Here is a 6,751-nt window from a genome sequence, read left to right on the forward strand (position 1 = left end):
GTGCTGTGAAGGTTGGAGAACGTGTGGGGTGTGAGACTGGGCTTTTCAAATCTACAGTAAAAAATATTCAGGTCGTTAGCCAGTTGTTGATTCCCTTCAGTGTTAGGGGATGATGTCTTGTAGCTGGTAAAGTCTTTCACGCCTCTCCACACTGATGCAGGGTCATTAGCTGAAAACTGTTTTTTTCAGCTTTTCAGAATAGCTTCTATCTTTAACATCAAGATGGCGCCATGTATGGCAGCCTCAGTGTGGAGCTCTCCAGTTCTTTTGTTGTTTTTGTTTGTTTGTCCTGTGTTTAGTAATTTTTCCCAATCAGTTTTACAAGGGATGAACTGCTGAACATTCAGTAGCACATACCAGACAATCTTTTCCCAGTTTTGGACTATTCGGATGCTTTGCTGGAAATTTTAGTCAGCGGCACAGCTGTGTTGTTCAAGTGCACCTTGAGACGCAAGCGAGGGAAGTGAGCCGGCGTGCTGGTCAAGTTCCGACAGCGTGGCTTTTGAAAAGCGCTGCCAAGTATTCATCTAGCGAATCTCTGCACTCTCCCTAACAAAACGGACAAACTAAATCTCATCACCCATACAAAAAAGGACTTTTCAAACTCTGCTGCCTTGTGCTTCACAGAGTGAAGCTATTCCGGACAGCGCGTTACATCTGCCGGTCTTTGAGCTGTTCAGAGTGGATCGCATTGTGGAGTTAACAGGGAAAATGAGAGGCGGTAGAACATGCTTTTACATTAATGAATGTTGGTGTACAGATGTAACAATTTTAAAGAAGATGTGCTTTCCAAATCTGGAAGCACTCTTTATCAACTGTAAGCCTTTCTACTTGCCGTGGGAGTTTTCCTCATTTATTCTGGTGAGTATTTATATTCCTCCACATGCATGCATGAATGCAGCACTGCAACAGCTAGCTGATCACATCACAGACACGGAGCAACAACACCCGGACTCACTTATTATTATTCTGGGAGATTTTAATAAAGCTAACCTCACCCGTAAACTGCCAAAATACAGACAGCACATTACATGTCCCACCAGAGACCGAAATATACTGGATCATTGCTACACAACAATAAAGGATGAATATCGCTCTGTCCCTATAGCAGCTTTGGGACTCTATGATCACTGTCTGGTTCTTCTTCCAACCTACAGGCAGAAACTAAAATCAGCTAAACCTGTAGTAAAGACTGTATAGTATTGGACCAATGAAGCAGAGCTGGAACTACAAGCCTGCTTTGACTGCACTGATTGTAGTGTATTTGAGGCTGCAGACACCAATCTGGATGAGCTCACAGATACTGTGACATCATTTATCAGTTTCTGTGAGGACATGTGCATTCCTACTAGGACTTATTTAACATACAACAATGTCAAACCGTGGTTTACAGCCAAACTCAGACAGCTTCATCAGGCAAAAGAGGATGCTTACAGAAGTGGGGATAAAATCATGTACAATCAGGCCAGGAACACAATGAATAAGGAAATCAGAGTGGCTAAAAAAGCCACTCTGATAAGCTGAAAAACAAGTTTTCAGCTAATGACCCTGCATCAGTGTGGAGTGGCCTGAAATAATTTTCTAACTTCAAGGCACCATCCCCCAACACTGTAGGGAACCAACAACTGGCCGAAGACTTGAATGTGTTTTACTGTAGATTTGAAAGGCCCAGTCTCACATCCCACACCCGCACTGACCTTCACTTCACACAACATCAACACCTCCTGCAACCCCCTACTCCCCCCTCCTGCTGCACTTAAGATATGTGAAGAGGAGGTGTGCCTTGTCTTCTGGAAACAAAAGACAAGGAAAGCACAGGGACCAGATGGTGTTTCACCCACTTGTCTAAAATCCTATGCTGACCAGCTGGCCCCCATCTTCACACTGATCTTCAACAGATCACTGGAGCAGTGTGAAGTTCCATGCAGCTTCAAACACTCCATCATCATTCCTGTCCCAAAAAAAAGCAAGATCAAAGGACTTAATGACTATCGAACTATCACTCTGACATCTGTGGTTATGAAATCATTTGAGAGACTGCTGTTGACCCACCTGAAGGACATCACTGGACCTTTTCTAGATCCTCTTCAATTTGCTTATCGAGCAAACAGGTCTGTGGATGATGCAGTCAACATGGGATTGCATCATATCCTGCAACATCTGGACAGACCAGGGACATATGCAAGGATCCTTTTTGTAGTCTTCAGTTCAGCTTTCAACACCATCATCCCAGCTATTCTCTGGACTAAATTACACCATTTCTCTGTTCCCACGTCTATCTGTTAGTGGATCACCAGCTTTCTGATGGACAGGCAGCAGCTAGTGAGACATGGGAAATTCACTTCTAATAGAAAGACTTGCAGACTTGAGTGAAATTTAAGATGACATTTATTTTATGAATATAAAACAGAAATGCAATGTCTCTCTTTGGCGTAAGCCCCATCTGGCGGTCCGAAGAAGTTGTACTCAGAACCATCATATCCTGCCGGAGATAGGAGGCAGGGGCGAGGAGCCTACCCCCGTGCAGGTCGGGACTCAACTGGTGGTGGTGGGGTGGTGGAGGTTGCCGTGTTAGCACACTGAAACAGCAATGTGATAGATTGTAAGCAGACTTATAAAGCAATGGCTTACATGTGATTGGCTAGGAGTTACCTAGCTAATGGTGCGATGATGTACATCTGCTAGTCTTCCCGCTAGAACTACGCTGCGCTTACATTTCTATCAGGAAGACTTGCAGACTTGAGTGAAATTTAAGATGACATTTATTTGATGAATATAAAACAGAAATGCAATGTCTCTCTTTGGTGTAAGCCCCATCTGGCGGTCCGAAGAAGTTGTACTCAGAATCATCATATCCTGCCGGAGATAGGAGGCAGGGGCGAGGAGCCTACTGAGAGAAAGAGAGAAAGTAGAATACTACCCTCAAAAGAGAAGATCCAGTCAGGTACAAAGCAGGTCTTGTGCTAGGCGTTCATTCTGGAGAAGAGGGGGAAAAAAGAGATGTGAACACCTAGATTTGACATGAAATGCGCAATATCTCTGGCATGGTTGTGCAATACCTTTGCAATAGGAAAAGCAGTGTGTTTTTTTTTTCTTCTCTTTTTCTTTTTTCTCCTTTGAGTTGAGTTTTATCCTTGTCCTTGAGTGTGATTTTGTCGAGGAGCCCCTGGTTGTGCAGAATCTTTGCCAAAGATGAACAATGTGGTATGAGGCCCTATGTTAGTCCAGCGTTGTTGTGCAGTATCTTTGTTGAAAGATAAACAGTATTTGATTATGAAAACCCTCCGACGAGGGAAGAGTTGTTTGAATATCTTTGCTGAAAGATGAACAACGTAGTGTAAAGCCATACGATAATGGCGATGTTGTGTGCAATACCCTTCGTTGAAAGAAAACAACATTTGATTATGAAAACCTCCGACGAGGGAAGAGTTGTTTGTGATATCTTTGCCGAAAGATGAACAACATAGCGTAAATCCATATGATAATGGCGACGTTGCATGCAATACCTTTCATTGAAAGAAAACAACATATGATTATGAACCCTCAGACGATGGCGGATATTGTTTGATGGTTATCTTTGCCGAAAGGTGAACAACATGCGTAAAGCCATACGATAATGGTGACGCTGTGTGCAATACCCTTCGTTGAAAGATATCCCATGAGACTCAAGCCCTCCAACGAGGGTGGCCATTGTTTAATGGTTAACTTTGCCAAGGTGAACAGCATATATAAAGCCATATGATAATGGCGATGTTGTCGTGCAATATCCTGTTGAAAGATATCCCATGATAGTGTGAGCTTTCAGGCGAGGATGAGCTGACTTGTGCAATACCTATGCAAAGGAAACCATGCTTGAGATTATGGAAGCCCTGGCGAGGAGGGTAGACATAGTTATGCGTTATCCTTGCGAAATGAAGGACGTGCTTGAATTGAATCATTGTGTAGGGAAAAATGTGATGAGAGAGAGCCACCAACCACCACCAGATAGGTATGAAAACTTATGGCTGATGAAGAGTTGAGCTTGTTTAATGATTTGGGTTAGGTCGACTATATTTCATGTAGGATGAGGAAGACCAGCGTTCGAGCATCTTGACAGTGGACTCCGGTATACCTCGAACAGCGGCAGTAGTAGCTGGTCCGATGGGAATAGAGTGCCCTGAGAAGACATGAGGGGAGAGACCACAATGTTTTAGGGTAGCGGTGAGGTGGCTTCTGAACCAGTAGTACGACATGGGGGCTAGGGATGGAGTGATGAATAGGGGAGGAAATTTTAGATGTCTAGTGTGAAAGCAAAAGGAAATGAACACGCACACTGGGAGATCAGAACAGAAAATAGAAGAGTACTGTGTGATCGGCAGAAGGAGGTATAGTGGGCCCAGGCGGAGTTGTAGGAAGTGAGTGTGGACTGGGAAAGTCCTTTCTGCATGAGAGTTGGAGCAGGATTTAAATGGGGTAGTAAGGAGGGGCTTAATCCATCAGGAGATCTGAGAGGGGTAGGCAGAGAATGTTTTTGTTTTGTTGGTTTTTTGCTGGGGGGGGGCATAATTTGTGGAACTCCTGGAAGCGAAACGAGAGAGGGAGTCAGCGATTACATTGAAAAACCCAGGAATGTGTCTGGCTGAGATAATGAAGGGCTTTTGATAGAGAATTAAAATGTGAGGGCTACTTCTGCACCAGAAACTGAGTCGGAAAGCAAAGTAAAATTTTGACTACCATGTGACACCGGAGAGGAGCCAGTCGGCGGGGTGAATGGGCATGATTTCGAAACACTTTCGAAAGTGTTTGATATCTGCTTTTTTAAATTTATTTTTTATTTTTTATTTTAGCCCGTAAAACCAGCAGACCATGCGTGGTCCATGACATGCAGCTCCAGTGGACTGAATTTCGGTATCTGCTGCGAGAACACCTATATGGCACAGTGATGTCCAGAGGAACGAATCCTACTGCCTGCTGCTGATGAGAGCTGCCCTGAATGCAAAAAGTTTTTTTTTGTTTGTTGGTTTTTTGTTTTTATATATACATACATTGAATGGAGCAAAAACAAAAACATTGATAACTTTAAAATCAATAAGGCATTTAGCAACATAGTTGAAGAAATAACAAAAGGATTAGGAGGGAGCTATGACTTACCAGCAGGAACAGAAATTAACAGCAGCAAGATGAAATTAATGAGCTTGATTCGGCACAGGTTTTATCCAGTGATTGCCAAACCTACTTACCTGCTACTAATGTAACGTCCCCGACCACGCACATTAAAAGTGAACAGCATCATACTGAAATGCATTGATACTTAAATTAAAATGTAATGTAGTTAGGCTGACATTACTGTTAAACTCATGAGCTTTGAAATTTAGATCATTGATAAAGCCCCAAAGCTTGAAGATCCCCATAGATGAAACATGGCCCAAACAAAGATGAAAGTGAATGATTTATGAAGACATACTATAAAAATGTCTGCACTTTAATGATGTCTGAATGAGTAATAAAACGTAAATATGCCATGAAAAAGGAATTACTCCCTGATGACCTGATCATATAAGGTGCAAAATGCATTACACTGGTAATGAAATTATCTGATGAATAAGGGAATGCAGCGCGGAGCCTACCGCTAGGTGTCAGAGGCGTGCCACAACAGTGGTGCTTCCAATGAGTACATGGAAGTAGATATATAGAGTAAGAAAACACTGCGTTTTCCGAAGCGGAATTAATGCGCCCTTGAAGGTGCTCGGGTAGGGAACACCTATCGAAATGTTGAACCGGACAAAATAAGTTAATTATTTTACTAAGGACCCTTTCACAAGACTTTAGTGAAGGCTATATTAAACTGTGATGCCATGCTCCCTCAGAGTGCCTACATCATGAGCTCTGTCTTTCCTAGTGATTAGGGCATAGGGATGATACCATGTATTGGAAAGCGCCCGCTACGTGATTTAGAGCGAAGATGACCAACAAAACAGGGATACAGTATCTTACTAAATGGAGTGATGGGACCCCATACAATGAACACTGTACATCATGACATGCCTGAATATTGATCTTAATTCCCTGATGGGGAACACTCGGCCATGCAACACGGTGAATGACATGCGAGTGAACCTGACCGAGTTACCCTCATGTGATCACACTGTGAACGTGTGGTTGCCTGCCGTTACTATGAGAGCGAATGCACTGTTGACATGAAATATTGCCTTTTGATATTGATGCAGACGTGTTATGATGAACAGACAGCATAGGCAACAGAAGGCCTAGACTCATGACTAAATCTGAATGCATTTGATGGATATGATAAGAACTTAGCTTATTTCTGATGGAAAGCACTCCTTTCACGCCGGGTTGTGCGTTCCAATTGAGGATGTGGTGGCTCGATTGAGGGAGATCTCCAAAGTGAATGAGATATGGATGAAGATCCAGGTTTGCTGATTGTTTACTCCCCATGGGTTTGATGCGGGCAGAGTTGAGATGAAGATACTGCGTCATTGGGAAGGGAAGGCGGGCTTCCAGAGATGTTCTGTGCACTGGTACGTCTGTGGCCTGGAGAGGTCAGAACATGTCTATTATGATTCCGAGAGGGCGCGATCCCACTGAGAATCTGGAAATTTGCAGATGTGTTGCGGCGAGGAGCTGCTGATCCTGGATAAAGGTAAGGAGCAGTGAATAAGTCCGTGTCCATAGCTGGAAGTTAGCTAGTCAGAGAGCAAATTGGACTCGACGTCAGACAGTGCCTATAGAATGATGTTGCCGTGTTAGCACA

The sequence above is a fragment of the Myxocyprinus asiaticus genome, chromosome 36 (genome assembly GCF_019703515.2).
Source record: "Myxocyprinus asiaticus isolate MX2 ecotype Aquarium Trade chromosome 36, UBuf_Myxa_2, whole genome shotgun sequence".
Lineage (NCBI taxonomy): Eukaryota > Metazoa > Chordata > Actinopteri > Cypriniformes > Catostomidae > Myxocyprinus > Myxocyprinus asiaticus.